An 18,206-nucleotide genomic window follows, 5' to 3' on the forward strand; every position below is an offset into this window, starting at 1 on the left:
GTCTAGCCCCACCCTATGGCTCCGCTTTATTTTTTATTTTTGAAGTAAAAAAGATAGTAATAAGTAAGCCCAATATAGCGGAAAACGAGATTCTTGCAATCGCGAACTCTTAATCCCACACTATTGTTACAATGATTAAGCAGCAAAAATATGCATTATAATGTTTCAGGGCTACTTTGTACAGAGAAATTAGACAGCAGGTTGGCGTACAGAATAGAAACGAGTGCAAATTAAATTTAATGTTTACGGCACAACTCGAAGATCTCTTTTCATTACGGTCTTGGATTTATTTATATTCTTTAAAAATTAAACAAACAAAAACAAAAACAAATTTAAACAGCTGGTGGAAAACTACGAAGCTCCTCTTACCTGAACGCGCGGAGCGAAAACCCGATAGGTTAGCGTAGCATCGATCCGATGTGTTTGCTGATGAATGGAAGCTAGGGTTAAGTGAAGGTGCCTATGATTTGAAATCATTCCAAGTTTTTGAAGGGAAGACGGACTGCAGCCTCTGCCATGTTGGAATTTCAAACCCAAAACAGCTGCTTGGAAGGAGCCAGCATGCCAGAGGCTGGGCGCAGGCGCAGAGCGCCGCCGAGCCAAATTCAAATCACTTTCACACTAAGAGCCAAAGATCAGTTTTCAAAGGAGAGAGGGAGAAAGAGACGGAGGCTGCCGTGAGGGAGAGAAGACGGGAGGCAGTGGCGAGAGGCGGGCAGTGGCGAGAGACGGGCAGCGGCAGGACCGGGAGGGAGAGGGAGAGGCGCACGGAGCCCGCGGAGCTGGAGGGGGAGAAAGGAGGCGGGAGGCGAGCGGCGAGCGAGCTAGAGACGCGCCAGAGATTCATGGGCAGGGAGGGCTCAATGGCCGCGCCGCGCCGGCCGGCCGGCCGCTCGGGTCATGTTACACGGCCGGGGCCGCGGCGGCCGCCCAGCCTCGTCAACGCGCTCACGCGGCCCGGAGGGGGCCCCGAGGTCATGATTACGAGCGCGGGGACCGGGAGCTCTGCCGGCCCGCACTCTCAGGCGGCCCAGCCTGGGGAAAGGGGAGCGACGCCTCGGGAGGGAAGGGGCCTTTCTTTCCCACGCGTGACCGGCCGGCCCTGGCGCTCCTCACCCGCCTTAAAGGGCTCTCCGGCACGCCGCCCCTCCCCGCCCGCTCCAGGCCCTCTCGACAGCTGCGGCTGGTTCAGCCTTCCCCACCCCCCAAGACTCGCGCACAGGACGGGATCTGGCCCCGAGAGCCGGGACCTCGCCCGCACTCTCCCCTGGGCCCCCAGCACCAGCCAGAAAATGACTTTATCTGCCAAGAGGAGGCAACTTCGGGGCGGGGGGGGGGGAAATCCGAATTAACCCAGCTCCCCTCCCCCGCTGCCCTGTGAATCAATAAAATCCGGAGTGGCTAGGTGTGCGGTCCACTCTTCCGCTCTCTGGCTCCCCTCCCTACCTCCCCCAGGCGGCTCGGGCAGGGGAAAGCAGCGCCCGGGGGCCCCTGGTGCGGGCGGCTGGTGCGCAGGCACAGACGTTAGGCTTCTGCTTTCCCAACCCCCTTCTATGGAGCAATCTAGGGACCCAGGAGTGGGAAGAGAGTAGGGGCTTTGTGGCGCTGGGAGCTGAAGAAGAATGAAATGTGCAGTTGAGTGTGTTGCTGCATCCCAGGGAGCGATGCAGTGCTGATTGTCTGTTGCTGAGATAGCCTTTTGTTCGGAACATAAGGTTTAAGAAACACGCACACGTTTTCTGGGGTCTCTTGTTAGATGTAAATGTGCTGCATCCAGACGCTTACTATGCAGTGTAAGCTCAGTTGGTTTACTAATCACCCCGCCCCACCCCCAAACAACCAGAATCATTTGAATGGGAACCTCATTCAGACTTCTAGGCTGCCGAGTATTGCCTTCAACCTATTTCATTCTAGACTAGCCAACCATCCAACTGAGATAATAAAGCAAAACAATAACATTTGATCATGATGTCTACGAGATAATGTGCCCGGCAAAGTTCTTTAAAAATTGTAATGAGAAAGAGAGTGAGTGGGGTAATAATTTCTCTTCGTTTACATTAAATAGGACTTTAATAGATAAATGGTAAGTTTATACTCTGGCCTGGTGGACATCCGGTCCTCTATATTTCAAATAAGCTAAGAATGAAAGAGGCAAATTAAATATTGGACCAGGAGCCCATCAAGCTGAAAATGTTATCTGTGAAGGCTGGAACTGAAAATATTACTTGTTTAGGACTGACCCTCCTCATAACGAACGGTATTCACATTTCCCCCCGCTTCTCTGCTATAGATTTAATAGACTAAATTGCAGCTCTCCAGATGATGAAATGCAGCTTTTAAAATATACCAACTATATACTGCGAAATTAATTTCATTCTCCTTCTGTGATTTTCTTACCTTACGGATAGCTATTGAATGGATGCATTTAGCTAACACAAGAGAAAGAAAAATGATTTTAGTTAAATCTAGGTAGATGACAGAATTTAAAAGACAAGAAAAGGTGATTCAAAATCTTACTAAATATTTCTAGGGAATGAAATCTCTATTTGGAATAGATTTGACCTTTCTGTGCTTTTTTTTAAAAAAAACAGGCTTCAAAATACAACAGAAGAACTTTATTCTGATCTAACAGAGAACACTGAAGCCCCTTTAGTTATATTTTACAAGATAGCTTTGAAAATGATATTATGAGAAGTTGCCCATTGGATTTGACCACAAAGGAATAAGTGTAGGAAAGTATCTATGGGTCACTGTTGGATTGCGTACAGATGAATTAAACAACAACAACTGTGAAGAATTTATAATTTCAGTTATTGCCCATGTGGAGAATGCTGATGAGAAGTCCTCTGTGCAATTCAAGCAAAACTGCCCTGTCCTTGTTTGTTAAAAAAAAAAAGTTCAAAGCTCATCAACCTTTAACACTAAATTCCTAGTACTGAATTTACAGTTCCTCATGTAAACCAAAATACTGAATAAAACAGAAATAATGGAATGACCATTTGAGTAAAAAACAATGTATTTTGATGATCGACTTAAAGAAATTCATTTTCAATATTTACAACAAAATAAGCCCTACTTTTAAAAAGGGGCAGGAAAAGTGTGGTTCGCAGAAGTTTATTAATAGATAAGTAGTACTTTTTTCAATTCTCATATATTCATTTGAAATACAGATTATAAAATCTATTGTTCAACATACAAATGAACATAATTAACTTGGAATCAAAGAAAGGGAATCTATTCAAAAGAGCACTGCTTATATTTACACAGAGTTTCCAAAGTGTCCAAAATTACATATACTCCCAGGAAAAAAAAGGCTTATATAATAAAATATTATGGGATTTGCACAACTATTAAAATCCACAGCGGAGTTTGTCATCCCACTATTTCTAGCTTGCTTTCTTTCTTTTTAGGTATGGATAAAGCTTGCTTTTCTTCAATTACATTTTGCAGAGGAATATGAAACTTTGTTTTTCAAAAAGATTCATTCTTTGCAAAATTAGTACAACGTTTAGTTTTTGTTGTCTTAATGAAACTATTTGTAATGTTGTAATATGATTAAGTAGCATTTTAATAGTCGCCATATTCTATCTATATTTTTTAAAGTTTTATTCAAAAGAAATGTTTTTGGTTGTAACTGATACCTACCGCTATAACATATTTTATAAAAGTTTTCTTGTGATGCCATGAAAACAAGAAATTGTCTTTAAAGAAAGCTGATTGACTAGTCAAGGAAACAGTTAATTCAGTGAAAAACTGTGCTAATTTTTTCCCACTGCATTATACACATTGCTTATCTCTTTTACTTTTTTAATGTAGAGAGGATATATATAATGAATTTCTAATACACAGTATATTCTGACTTGAGCTTTTCAAGAAAATCAAAAGAAGAATAAACGTAAGTATCCTTTTTTCCTTCAGGAGTGTGTGTGTTTGTGTGTGTGTGTGTGTTCCTCTCAAGCTAATTCAGAGGGAAAAATTCTTTTACTTTTTCCTGTTCTTATTCTCACTACACATATAAACAACAACAATCAAAGTGAAGGGTAGGGAAATAAGCAAGGTGATACTGAATGGGATTTTGCAGATGACCATGTGTTTGTCTGCACTGGACTAAGGATAATTTGACCCAGAAACACAAAGATGTGCTTTACCTATGTGACGGGAGAGGAAAGAGAAAGGAAAAGATGAGGTTAGACAGAGTGTAGAGAAGATGAGGGAGATGAGGGTGACAAGATGCTTTATAGAGAAAAACAAGTTTCTATAATATTTGGTTTATTAAGAAATGCTCAACACAATTCAATGTAACTTTTAAAACTGCTTTTCAGTTTCAAACTCAAGGGCTAACTATTTTAATAAAACATTAAACCAGTAATATCTTCTTCCAAACTACTGTTTCAAAAAACATTCCAAGACTTAGATCTGTTTACTAGACCTACGTAATTTTTTTCATATTGCTCACAAAATCTGAAGTTAGTCTTACAATAATGCAAATTACTGGCACAGTAATTTTTTAATGTTTCCATAAAATTGCAGTTTAAGGATCTTCATTTGCACTTCAATTAAGACTACTGAGAAGTTCTTATGCACCATCCCACCTCCTCAAAAAAAAAAAAAAAACACAAGTGAAGACCTTGACCTCATTTTTGTGAAATTACTCAATTTGTTAGAATTACACTTGAATACAGGTACTGTCAAATAGTATTAGAGTGGTCCATATATCTCCTCCATGATCTAACCCTACAGTGGAGAGACAACCGGAAAATCCTGTGATAGGTTCACCAGAGATATTTTCTTGGTTTTGCAAAAGTGTCTTCTTCTAGTAACCTGAGGATTATATTTTTTCATTCACTCTTTAAATGGTGGTACTTTGTATATTTGCTGCAACCTCTGCCTGATTTTGCATGACTCTTGTTTCATTTAGGAAGCACATACTGAACACTTACTGTGGTTAAAAGTATTGCACTAAAACTTGCAGAGGATTTAAAAGAAAACTGACATTAACATTTTATGGATGTGCACAGATAAATATAGTTCAAAGTGAATGTTGAACTACAGTAATAAGTGACTCATAAAGAGGTTCTGTCCAGAAGATATGGGTTCTTTCATGAAGGACAGGGCAGTTTTCCTGGCCTTTGTAGTCTTAGTCTTTATTTTCCAATACAACAAACCGCTTGTAGTTTGCATATACCATGTCGTCTGTTCCCTTTGTGCCTTGTTTTTCATTGTGCAACCTGGTTTGCCCTCCTCTTCTGTGAGCTAACTCCCTGCAGACTCTCAGCACCTATCTCCTCCAAGGAGACTTCCCAGCCTTCCTACCGGCACTTCAGTATCTTTCCCCTGGGCTCTTTTCAGACTCTGTATCTCTCTCTCTCTCTCTCTGCATTATCACATCACTTAAAAAGTATCTTTGTGTTTGAGCCCTCTGTTAGATTGTAAGCTTCTTGAGGGCAGGCAATCATTGTAACTTCCATCTTTGTTTTGGTTTTTGTGTCCCGTCCACCCCCCCCCCCCCCCCCCCCCCCCGCCTTAAAATAGTGACAATAAACATTTAGTGATTAAATGTTTATTGAGGAAATTAACGAGTTGACAAGTAGAGGAAATAGGGATTCACAAAGGCAATGGGGAAGGAAACTATTGGGGCCTTTGCAGGAAACAACATATAATCTAGATTGGTTGAGCCTTTGCTGTACACAGGCACAAAGGGGGAAATAAGGATGGGAATGAGAATGGGGGATGCATTATAGAGGAACTTCATTCTGTCCTTGGATGAGAGGTTTGCATTTCAGTAGGTAGGTAATAGGAAGCTCTGGAAGGTATTGAAGCCAGAGATTTATGAGGTCTGAGACCTGCTTTAGGAAGATACAGCTAATAGAACTGGAAACGGGGAGACCGGCTGGGAAGTTACTGCAATGGTCTATCATTTTCTGGTCCCTCAAACTGTCAATCCTTCTTGTAGGGTTTGGGGAAATGATTCCTTGCCTTTTTTATAGATAGTCTATCTGTATTGATTGCTCAGTACTACACGTTCATTTTGTAATATAACAAAATGTCACTGTGTTTAAAGGCATTCATTTAATGTCAAAGATAGAAAAAGGTACAATACATTGGAACGGAATGTTTTCCTTCCTCAACCTGAACCTCGTCTTTCTTCTCATTATTTCACCTCCTCCTACCCAACGCCACCACTGCCACTTTACAATTAGTTCCACTCAGCCTGTGCTTTTAGCTTAGCAGGTATTTCATTTTCAAGGGAAGTAATGCCTGAAGATAAGAAAAGTTCCTCCCCGGAGTATGTGTGAGCAAGCAAAATAAGCAAAGTGAATTTGGTTTCTATATACCGGATAAAAGTATAGATGCACATTTCCTTCATTTAAAGTATATTAAAGTTTCCTAAACAGGATTTTTAATTCATTTAAAACGGCATGAGGTTAGGTGGGCTGTTGGTGCTTTGAATTAATGTGCAAGCTGTTAATCTCCATAGACCTGGATTTAAAATTAGACAAAGCAATAATTAGTTTGGCACCATCATTTCTCTACCCAGAGGGTAATAATGTAGGTCATAAAATACTACAGCCTGGCACAAGTTTTTTTTTTGTACAAAACAAGGATCTAGTATTAGGTGGTATGGAAAAAAAAAAAAAAGATCATCACTGGGAAGTACAATGGCTTAGTTTTTGATGTACGTTCCACTATTCCTAAAGAGCCCCAAATTCAGAAATTCTTATCAGGTTTTCCTGTTTAAGATGAATATTTCCCGTTTAAGTGATACAAAGAAGTCTTCTCAGCTTCCCTCAGTAGCTGGTGTTTGCTGCCCACTCCCCACCCCATAATACGTTTCCACACAGCATTTGTGTATTTAGCCACAGAATTAATTTACACTACACTTTTGTTTTGCTGTAGTTATTTTCCCCATCAGTTTGCCATTTTGTTAAATTATAAAAATGGCATACTATAAACATTAAAAAAAAATAAAAGTGTTGCTTTCAAGGAAGTGCTTACCATACATACCTTGATTTGTTTTCATGGCAAATGACTACTGGCAATATCAATAATTCAAGAACAGAAACAATGAAAATACAGAGGAATTGCATTTGGATACTTCTTCCTGTCAATCATCTTTGCCAGATTCCTATTTGAACATTTGGAAAATGAGGAAGACATCAGATCTAGCCTTAAGTATGAGTAATAGTTTTCTGTTTCCTTACACTGCTCATCCTAACTGAGCTTTGAAAGCACAGGTATCTCGGATGTCTCTGCGTAGCTTAATATTTCAAGCTATGGAAATAATGTTTTAATATCGCATTGAAAATATATTTCATACAATATACATGTACAGACTTTCTACTTTACATAAAGCAATATGCATGCACCTGTGTTTATCTATAGAGACTGTTCGATGTATTAGATGAATACATTCACAGATCATTTAAGTTGAGCTTTTCAAGTGATGTAAGCTACTGATACAAACTTGCTAATGATAATTATAGAACTGATGCTGATTTAGTCATTTCAAAAAAGCCACGGAGGCATAATTAGTGTCTGAATGGCCTCAATATTGCATTATTAGGAGGCTAGGGTGAAACTTGAAATGAGAACATCAAGGCTGATAACAGAAAAGAAAACATGAAATACATACATAATTCATTCTGAGATATTATAAAGGTTTATAACCAGAAACAATAATTTGCAGAAAGCATCTCATGCACTGGAGCCAACTGCAATCATTTGGTCAACCTGTTAAAGATCAAATAGTATATTCTTAGCTATTCTCAGTGGTGTCTTTGTAATAAAGTAGCAGCAAACAGACACTGTTTGCTTCTGGTCACTTTTAAAGAATGTTCAGTTTATCAGTAGGGACTTTAATCTCAACCTTAATAGAGTACAAAAGCAGCCTTGTTCCTGTGCTTCTCTCCTTAAGGCCACAAGCCATGTGCGGTTTTTTTAATTCAAAAGAAGAAAAATAAAATTCTTCTGAGAACACTAAATACTGTGTTTTTTCCCAGACAGTAATTTTCATTCACCTTCCCTTTTTTTCCATACTTCTCTTCTCCCTCTTCTTCTTGCTGATACACAAATGCTCCACCATACTTCACGGTCATCAGTGGAGTGAGGACACAAAGATACCTACGAAGTATCCCCTGCCTTGGACCCCTGCCAGGCCAACCATTATCAAGGGACCTGATGTGCCTGTTGACTAGAGCATTAAAACTCAAAAGCCCCCCCCACTTTTGGTACTCACTTCTATTAGGGGACAAAAGATATGAAGAATGGCTCTCAAATCATGTAAAACATAGAAATGGATTGCAACCTTAGTCATTCTTTCCCCTTAGCATAGGTATACAGGTAATCAGATGAAGGCATCTTTAAATATAAACTGTTTGCTATCTAAAATGTCTGCTTCCAATGTGGTTGTCACTGCTGTTATTATTACAGTTTCCAAAAATGACAAGTTTGGGTTGTATTGCATCGGAGAAATCTGGGCTGTAGTTTAATACTTACCATGAATATGTATAAATATTGTCCTCCGTTTTCTAAAGAGGTGTCATACTTACAGAACAATTGGATTTTCAACTATCTGGGTGAAGAGAGGGTGAAGAGAACCATAAGTAACCAGGATGTTAGTTATGGAAGTGGAAAGAATAAACCCTTGGATGCAGGTTGGGATATTATGTGAATCAAATATGGTGCATGAGACCAGACTATATTTCTGGTCTCCCAAGTACCACAGCCAATCAATCAACAATAAAAAACAATAAAACAAAACAAAAAAGAAACCCAAAAAACAATAAAATAAACAAACAAAAAAACCAAAAAAGTTGATTTATTTACTAAGTCTCTCCACGCCCCCCACAATATCTGGTGAACGCTGAATGTTAACTATGTCTTTGCTAATTTCAGAGTCATTGACTTGCAGTCCCCTATGAGATGGGTGGGACTATCAGAAAGCTGGGTTTTTACACTTCCTGGTCACTAACTACAAGAAGTTACAGAGCCTTTCTAGTCCACCTTTTCCACATTGATGAGTGGAGTAGCCAAATTCATGATTTCATTAAGGATGCTTTGGGCTGCAAATAAAAGAAGGAACAACTAACAGTAGCTTAAGTACTAAGCAATTTATTATCTCTCAATAGAAATTTGTGAGTAGGGAAGTTCTTGAGTGTCTACTCTACTGTCTTGATAGTGATATTTCCTCTACATTACAGGACTACAGCTTCAGATGTCACTAGAGACTAGACTACATCCAATGGAAGAAGAGGACTGTTATTCTACATGTCTCTTTTAATTTCTAAGGAAAACCCTTTCAGAAGCCATCAGGGGATTTACTCGTACCATTATTGGGTCACATTTCTTTACTTAAACCATGACTGACAGGGGAGTGAGACCACTGGGACTGGCTTAAATTAATCATGAATGGGTTCCTGTGCTGAGAAAGGGGTCAACTATTGATAAACACAGAAACAAATGTGAAGCTCTCTCCTCAAGAAAGAAGAAACAGAAGGGGTCGCTGTGGCAGAGTTTGTAGAATGGCTGTGCAAGGCCACCATTCTTTATAATACCAGGAATCCCATTTTTACCATGATTGCTGTGAATGGTGCCCCCTGGAGTTGTTACACTGCACAACTGAAGTGTTTGCACATTACAACCCGTATATGAACAACAGAGTCTAATTTACTTGCCATATTTTCTAGCCCTGTGGTATGGTTCTGAATCCGTTTTTTTATGATCTAATTTATATCTTTATTTTAAGAACCTACTTTTCCTAAGTTTCAATGGCTTCAATAGCACAGGTAAGTGGCCATGATTTCAGAAGTGATCAGGAGCCTGGGATGTAGACACTATTATTATGAACATGAATTAAAACATTTAAATGCTTTCCAACTTAAGCAAATAATAGAGATGCTGATTAGCTAAGTATAATAGTAAAATGAATGAAAGCATTCAAATATTAACTTTCTTAAAGAATTTAAAGTAAAAAAGTCTGTGGTCTGGCACATAGGAGACACTCAACTGTTGAATGATTGAATGAATGAATGGAGTTAAGCCTACCTAGAGAAGAAACAGCAAAGAGGTAAAATTAAGGCACTCCCTGAGAGTCCAACTAGCCATTCTTAGAACCTCGGAGATAAGAGGGAATTAAAAAATGCAACAGAAAAGATTTGGGATAGACACTGCTGCACTGCTGCACCAGAAGAAGTCAAGCACTGGGTCATTAACAAGGTCCATTACTGAATCTGGGGATTTTGAAGAAACACAACTTTTGCCTGTGATGACAAAGTAGTGAGAGTGAAGTTAAACTTATAAAATATCATTTCATTGCATTGACAGTGACAAAAATAATGACAGCTTTCACTTGAAATAATTTTCTGTAGGATCACTGTCAATGTTTATCTCCCAGAAGGAGGAAGGGGGGAAGGAAGTGGCTGGAGGCGGGGGAGGGAAGAGTATAAATAATAAGTATGAATAATTTAAAATGTATAGAAGCATGACTTCAACTTTAAGAAATACCTACCTACCTATATTGTTTCAAAAATAAAAACCATTCTTTCAATGACTATAATTATACTTTTTAAAGCTAAACAATTGAGCAGCGTGCTCATGTCAGACGCTGTGTAGTGAAGGCCATTTGTGCGTCTGCTGCCATAGCAATAGCAACTTTCCTTCCTTCCCTTTCCATTTTTCCCTGTAATAGTCTTAATTCTTTTCTATTTCTATAATTACACATGCGCTAAATCTACTTTTATGATAACAATATTCCACAAAGTTGGTGTTGGCTGTGTGTCACAGTGGCTGTAGTATTAGAGAACAACAAATATAGACAAAAACTCTATAAGGAACCAATGGAACTTTATGATTCCTGTGCAGTCAAACTAGTCACCTGGCTAGTTCAAGATAATCTCAGTCTTCTCAATTTTTCTTAGTCTCTTGGAGATGCACTCAGTTAATTCAGGAATCTTCCTCTTCTCTTCATCCTTTCCTTCTTGTGAGGGACATTCTAGGACCTGTTTTTGACACGGAGACTGTGGTCCACACTCTGTCTTCCCTGAGGTTTACTTCATTCTCAGTCTTGGTGCTTCAACCTTTCTCGGATACATCTGTAGTCGGTATCTGTGGTCCTATCATGTGGTCTTCAGCGTGTACGATCCGACTGGCATCTGGTCAGGTTCCAAAGCATGTTTCCTCTTGTCCACTGAAATCCTCTCAGCTTTTCTGCATCCCTCTTAAAGGTTCTTTGAATATTTTCCCGTACCATGCTTGGTGCCTGCCTTCTGAGAGTCTGTCCTCAGACCTAATCCTGTAGATCTCTTACTCACTCATTGTTCCTATTCCACAGGGACATCATGATTAGCACAAACTGTTTTGAGAAGGGAGAATGGGGAGGGGCCAGCAAGAACCCCATACCTATAGCTCAGCCCTATTAGTCTGCTCTCCCTTAATGATCAAATCTGTCCCCTTCCACCTCTGTCCTCATCCATCTCTTCCCCTTCTTTCAATCCAGATGAAGTTTTTGATCTTTTTTTCTATTGGAAAAATAAATTTTTACTTCATATTTTAACCTTTCCAACTCTGTTATTTTGGGTAGAAACTCTCTTCCCTTACATCCATAAGGCTTTTTATTTGTAATTTTCAAGAAGTTCTCTCTCAGAATCCTTTGTCTTTTCTTTCTTTTTCAAGATTATTTGTCTCTATGCTTGGAACTCAAAGCTGAGATTTTGACTCTTATTTCTTCCTTAACTGTATAATCCCTCACTGGGAAGATGATGAATTGTGCGGGAAGGGTAATGTGGAGGATGTCCAGGGTAAGAAAGATCAGTTACTATCTCAAAATACGATCGTATTAACCCACCATTATTAGCTTGCTAGAGTGAAAGAAATCTTTAGAGAGAAACATCTCAATCCCCTCAGAAAAATAGCCAAGTATTAATTGCTCCCACATATTTTGCCAGCATGGCATTTAGAACCAATTGCTATTTCAGTTACAAGCAGTACTGAACATAACAAACATCTCCATTATGTTTTTTCCATTTTCTGCTGATTATTTGGCTGTTTGTATCTTCAACATTCTAAAAGTAATCTCTATGGATGAGCAAACTTGAATTTGCTGTGGGTCATACACCGAGGTAGGCTTTATTTATTTATAAATTTATTTTTGGCTGCTTTGGGTCTTCGTTGCGGTGCGCGGCAGGGGCTTTCTCTAGTCGCGGCGAGAGGTGTGGCTACTCTTCGTTGCAGTGCGCGGGCTTCTCATTGCGGCAGCTTCTCTTGTTGCAGAGACGGGGTCTAGGCACACCGGCTTCAGTAGTTGTGGCGCATGGGCTTAGTTGCTCCGTGGCATGTGGCATCTTCCCGGACCAGGGATCGAACCCGTGTCCCCTGCACTGGTAGGCGGATTCTTAACCATTGCGCCACCAGGGAAGTCCCCAAGGTAAGCTTTTTACCTAACTTATTTCACACAATTTGGGGGAAGGAGTTATTTTCATCCCTATTTTTAGATAAGAAAACTGAGTCCCAAAGAGGATAAATAACTTGCACCAAGGGCAGAAATCCAGTGAACGGCAGAGCTAGGACTTAACACCCAGTTATTCCACGTCCTTGCAATTTTTATTACATCTAGCTCTTGTCCTGCTCACTTTCAGTGGTGTTTTACGCCCCTGTGCCTTGCCGAACATCACTGGAGTGTGTACACACCCAGAATCAGTGTCATGACTGCACGGAAATTGCTCAATACTTTTCAGACTTGTTCAGGCAAAATTTCCCACCCTAATTAGATCTGAAGTTACCCACTCATGCTGTAAAGCAGAGCTGAAACACTGTGCAGTGGAGTTCTTCTTGTTCATTGTTCAGTTAAAGCGGTAGTTCTCGACTACATTTTTTCTGAAATGTCAACTGCTTATTAAGTTGATGGGGGTGAGGGGACAATAAGTCAGGCCAAATGTGTTTCTATGTTTTAATGCCCATTTTCTTTCATTTGTTTGAGAAATGTTCACGATTCAAAATATGTGAATTTTTTAGTAATTAAGTTTTCACTTGTTTCTTTTGCTAAACTAAAAATGATACACATAGTGACTTCAACTTCTTTCATAGATAGCTTTTCTGTTCCCTCTTCTACATCTTTCCCTTTTTTTCTTTCTATAACTGACTTTTTCTCTTAAATCACAGTTATCCTTTCCAGAAAATAAAGAAATGCAATGTGGAATTCATTCAGGTCTGAGGTTAAAATTGAAACAGAATTATATATGTTTACATAATGTTTTACAATATACATATACAGTGTGTTTCTAAGATCTTTGGTAAATGTAATGTCCTTTAGAAAAGTGGGCACTTCTACTTTTCCACCAAAACAAATGTAGAACTGTAGGACTAAATCTCCATCTGCAGATAAATCATGAGACTAGAAGGGATATTTAATATTCCTAAAGGCAACATTTCTCAAAGTATGGTTCCCAACCCCCTGTATTAGATTCATCTAGGGGAGGTTATTGGATCCTATTCTAGACCAGCCAAATCAGAATCTTTTGGGGAGAATCATGGAATCTACTTTTAACATGCCTCTGTGACGATTCTTTAACATACTTAAATTTGAGGACTTCTTCCTTGCAGCGTAGCTCTAGACCACCCTCACCTTCAAGTGAGAAACACACTTATAAAGTTCCAAGGAGCTTGAATCCATTTACACTCAATCTATTTTCCCTTCCTTCCTTCCTCTATCAACTTCCTTCCTCCCTTCCGTCTTTTCTGTATATATATATTGATAGATAGATATGTAGATGATGGAGAGAGAACAGAGAGAATTATCTGCTAGCAGATAATGGTCCCTCCTTCCTGAAACTTACTGATTCCGTTTGCCCTTTTTGAATACAGAAGAATCCTCCACATTCTTATACCCAGCAACACCTCAAGTCACAGCTAAGCCTTTCCTTCTTTATGGGTTCTTTCTTGTCTTAGCGGCTCTTCTCTTAATCTCCTCTCAAGGTCTTTTTGTCCCTCGTTTCATAAACACCAACACTGCACAGAGCTATAAAATGCATGGGACCACCATGAAGAGACATATTGGCCCTACCATTATCTCTTTTTATTTTCACCATTATATCTTTTATCAGGGCATTTAATAACTGGATTTAAAATGATATTTACTTATTGTTAACTGTTTTGATACCTACATCTTTTTATCCTTCATACTTAGCTAGACATGGATTACATGGCTGGTGGAGATGGAGATCACTTATGCAATGATCTCCGGTCTTCTCAGAGGTAACCCTTGTTTATGCCTATGCACTCATCATACTCACACACAGTTCTGGCTAAACATCAGTAGTCCTCCACGTAAACAGATTAGACATCACTTACCCCATGAAGTCTTCCCAAATCACCAAATCTGAAGGAGTTGTCCCTTTTATGTTTTGTGCTCCACTATACAGACTGTCTCTGACTTACGATGGTTCAATGTAAAATTTTTTGACTTTAGGATGGTGGGACAGTGATGAGCATTCACTAGAAACGATACTTCGAATTGTGATTTTTGATCTATTTCCTGGCTAGTGATATGCGGTAGGATGCTCTCTTGTGATTCTGGTTAGCAGCAGTGAGCTCCTGAGGGTAAACAATGAAACACAAGTGTTTTGTACCCATACAATCATTCTGTTTTTCACTTTCAGTACAGTATTCAATAAATTACATGAGATAGTCAACACTTTATTATAAAATAAGCTCTGTGTTAGATTATTTTGCCCAACTGTAGGCTAATGTCAGTGTTCTGAGCATGTGTAAGGTTGGCCAGGTTAAGCTATGATGTTTGGTAGGTTAGATGTATTTAAATGCATTTTCGACTTATGATATTTTCATGTTACGATGGGTTTATCAGAATGTATCCCCATCATAAGTCAAGGAAGATCTGTATTGCCAATAAACACACTATGTTAGTATCTTTTGTAGTCTCTTTCTTACCTCACAGGTCAAACACTTTAAGAACAGATATTATTTTTTATGATGTGATCAGAGCCCAAAACAATTCCTAACACACAGTAGTTACTCATTAAAATGTCTTGAATAAATAATTTAAAATTTAATTATTTGAAATAAAAGCAAGTTTGTATTGCTATAATTATAGCTATTATTCCTTGAGAATGGAAACCTATCTGTGAACACTGTAGGTATTCAATACATATCTGCTGAATAAATATTAAACCGATAAAAAAATTGTTCAGAAATGTAACTAAATTCAGTTTACCATGAGGATCATCACATTCTGTTAAACACACTGATGCTATTAAGCACGTATACTTACACATATTCACACCCATGTATTTTCTTATAATACTTAATCATGAAACATTTTACACTTAATTTCATCCTTTTTAAACTGAGGAAAGAGAAAATATCTTATATAAAATTGACTAGGGGCTTCCCTGGTGGCGCAGTGGTTGAGAGTCCGCCTGCCGATGCAGGGGACGCAGGTTCGTGCCCCGGTCCGGGAAGAACTACCTACTAAATACCATTCAGATTACCCCACTATAGTGTGGAATCTGATTTTTAATGAATGCGTATGTGTGTCTGTACATATTGATACATATCTATGTCTATGTAGTTTCTAACAATATTTCTGTATATGCACATTTACCTATGAATATACATATATAGCACATATATGTATGTATGTATGTGTGTGTATATACATATATAGCCATATAGTTTTTCAGGATATACATTTTGTAAATATAAATACAGAAAGGAGAGACAAAGAGCTATGTAGTTTTCACGAACTATAGGATACTTAAGCAAATTCACATATTTCTTTGTAATATCAAAATTATGTTTGCTTTAGAACTACTATAGAATCGGGCGTAGGAATTAATGTTGTAAGATAGTTATTAACAGATTTATATTGTCAATTTTTTTTCCTTCTAGTTTCTTCTGCTGTTTTTCTTCTTTCCCCTCACCTACCCCTCTTGCTCTTTAAACAATTCTTCACCTCAAATATATATACAAATAACACAGTGAGAAGGGCCAATGACTGAATCATGTACCTTTAGTGAGGTTCCATGTAAAAAGATCTAGTGACAGGCTGCTTGCTGGAATTTGTGTTTACCATATTTTCCTCATCATTACATTCTCAGGCAGATGGGTGAATAAAAGAATATATCTACATCTACAGAGAATGCAACCCCATCCCAACACTTGAACCTTCTTGCCGGGCTGAGCCACGAGCCACTAGTGATTTGATTGGTCACAAGTAAACAAAGGGACAGAGCTTCCTGGCATTGGAAAATGCATGTGGGAATTTCCATCCAACGCTCATTCTTTCCATGGCAGGCGCCTTCTCTGAGCTGAGCTGAAGGTGGCAGGATATTATTCTCTAAGACTGTACCTTATTCTTTGTAACCTACAAACAGAAATGAGTCAAGGTTTTGAACCAATAACAGTAGTCTCCACTGTGTGTTCTACTCTATGTCAATGAATGTGATCTCACCTAATGGAATAGATGCAGAGGTAAAATTTGGTGCTCTGACTCAGGAGGATCTCCTCATTGTAGAAAAAGAGCTGCTTGCTTCATTTTGCAGGTTATCACTCTAAACACTGATATGCTTGGCATCTGTGTCCTCCTGAAATTGTCTTATTACCTTGTGAATGGGCACCATGCCATGCTAGCAGATGGACATAAAAATGCCAGAAACCTGGGCTGTGTGTCATTTTTGAGTATTAGTGTCTAGAAATCTATGATATTTTAAATGCAGCTTTGGAGCTTGAAACACACTTGGAGAGAACACTAGCACGCCCAGGGGCTGGTCAGATAATAGTGCTGTAACATGCCGATGGTAGACTATGGCAGGTATAGATCCTGTACCTCTTTCATAATCTATCACGATCAAAATGTCATATTTAATTGCTGGGAATTTGTTCTAAGAAACACCAAGAGCCATGTCTCAGGTGGCAAGACAGAGAAGTACCATGGGCTTTGTTGACCACGAATAAATTACTTAACCTCTCTGAACCTAAGTTTTATCATTTATAAGATGTGAACTGAGGCAACAAATTACATAGTGTTAGGTATTTGTATATGAACCTCACAGAGTTACTGTGCAAGTGAAATACGAGACTTTTGAAGAAAGTGCTCTGTGAATTGTACAGTATCGTTCAAATGATAGTTGTGAGCTGTTTTTTTTTTTTTTTTTTTTGCACCTGTTAGTAGCCCAGCTAACTTTCCTATTGCTGATTGCAGTTTGGAGGAAGAGAATGTCAATATTAAATTTGGGTATCAGAAGTTGTTATTGAGTTGCTGAGGAGAGGTTAATAGTGAGCTCTATTGTGGCGAAAAAAAATGTTCCCAACTTGGAAAGGGCTAGATCATCATGAGCTCTTCACTGGGCAGACAGGCAGCAGGGCAATTTGTAGACCACATTTATGCTGCCCAAGAACAGGGAAGAGGTGAGAAAGTTTGTGGTGATTTAAGGCATTAAAGACCACTGATCCACATCATTTGGGCCCCAAAGTGAAAATCTGAGCGTGAATTATTCAGAATGGCTCTCTCTGTAGGTCAGGGGCCATTGACCATAGATTTGCTTACATTGGTTTTGGACCTCTGTGCCCAAAAGATTTCTGCCATTGTTCCATTTGACTTATATTCAAATAAAGTTAAAAAACAAACACATGAAAAAGAAAAAGTAGCAATCTGAGACTAATTCTACATTTTTCGTATGCAATATAATTTACTCAGGGTATGAACGTGGATGAGAAGGGCATCATTGCACAACTTGGATCATAGATGTTAAATAATAGAAAGCATAAAACTTCCGCCTCTACCAAGCTCTACAATCTGTGAAGTTGAGAGAATTTGGCACTGGGTTCCCAGCTGCTGTTCAGAAAATGCTTTGGTTATTACTGAGACTGGATTCTTCCCCTTTTTTTCTGCCAGTGAGCCAGCTTTATGCTTGTTGAATGAGGAAGAGGAGACGAAATATACAATGAGGGCCTCCCCCACAGAACTCTGTGATTGTGACATAATATGAAAAAGTGACTTCTTCTTACAAGTGTGGCTCATCTCAAGGTAAAGCCCAATATGTGACTAATGAGCCTGAGAAGTTGGCACATACTTTAAAAAACAACACTCATATCAGAATCTTATATCGCTAAGTGTTTCCCTAAGATTTTTCTCGTTTTTATTTCATGTACCGGTTTAAGTCTATGTTGGTTTGTTTCAGCTTTATGAAGTGCTC

General features: G+C 39.0%; 1 protein-coding gene across 4 annotated transcripts in view; it reads right to left on the minus strand.

Moving 5' to 3' along the window:
* Positions 1 to 921, minus strand: part of FIGN (fidgetin, microtubule severing factor) — a 120,742-nt gene extending 119,821 nt beyond the window's left edge. For all 4 annotated transcript variants that reach the window (XM_028478469.2, XM_028478466.2, XM_007105882.3 and 1 more), the window contains exon 1: positions 370 to 921. The gene's annotated coding sequence lies outside the window, so the exon portion shown is untranslated. The remainder of the gene's footprint in view (positions 1 to 369) is intronic.
* Positions 922 to 18,206: the final 17,285 nt, after the last annotated feature.

This window comes from Physeter macrocephalus, chromosome 2 (assembly GCF_002837175.3).
Source record: "Physeter macrocephalus isolate SW-GA chromosome 2, ASM283717v5, whole genome shotgun sequence".
Classification (NCBI taxonomy): Eukaryota; Metazoa; Chordata; class Mammalia; order Artiodactyla; family Physeteridae; genus Physeter; species Physeter macrocephalus.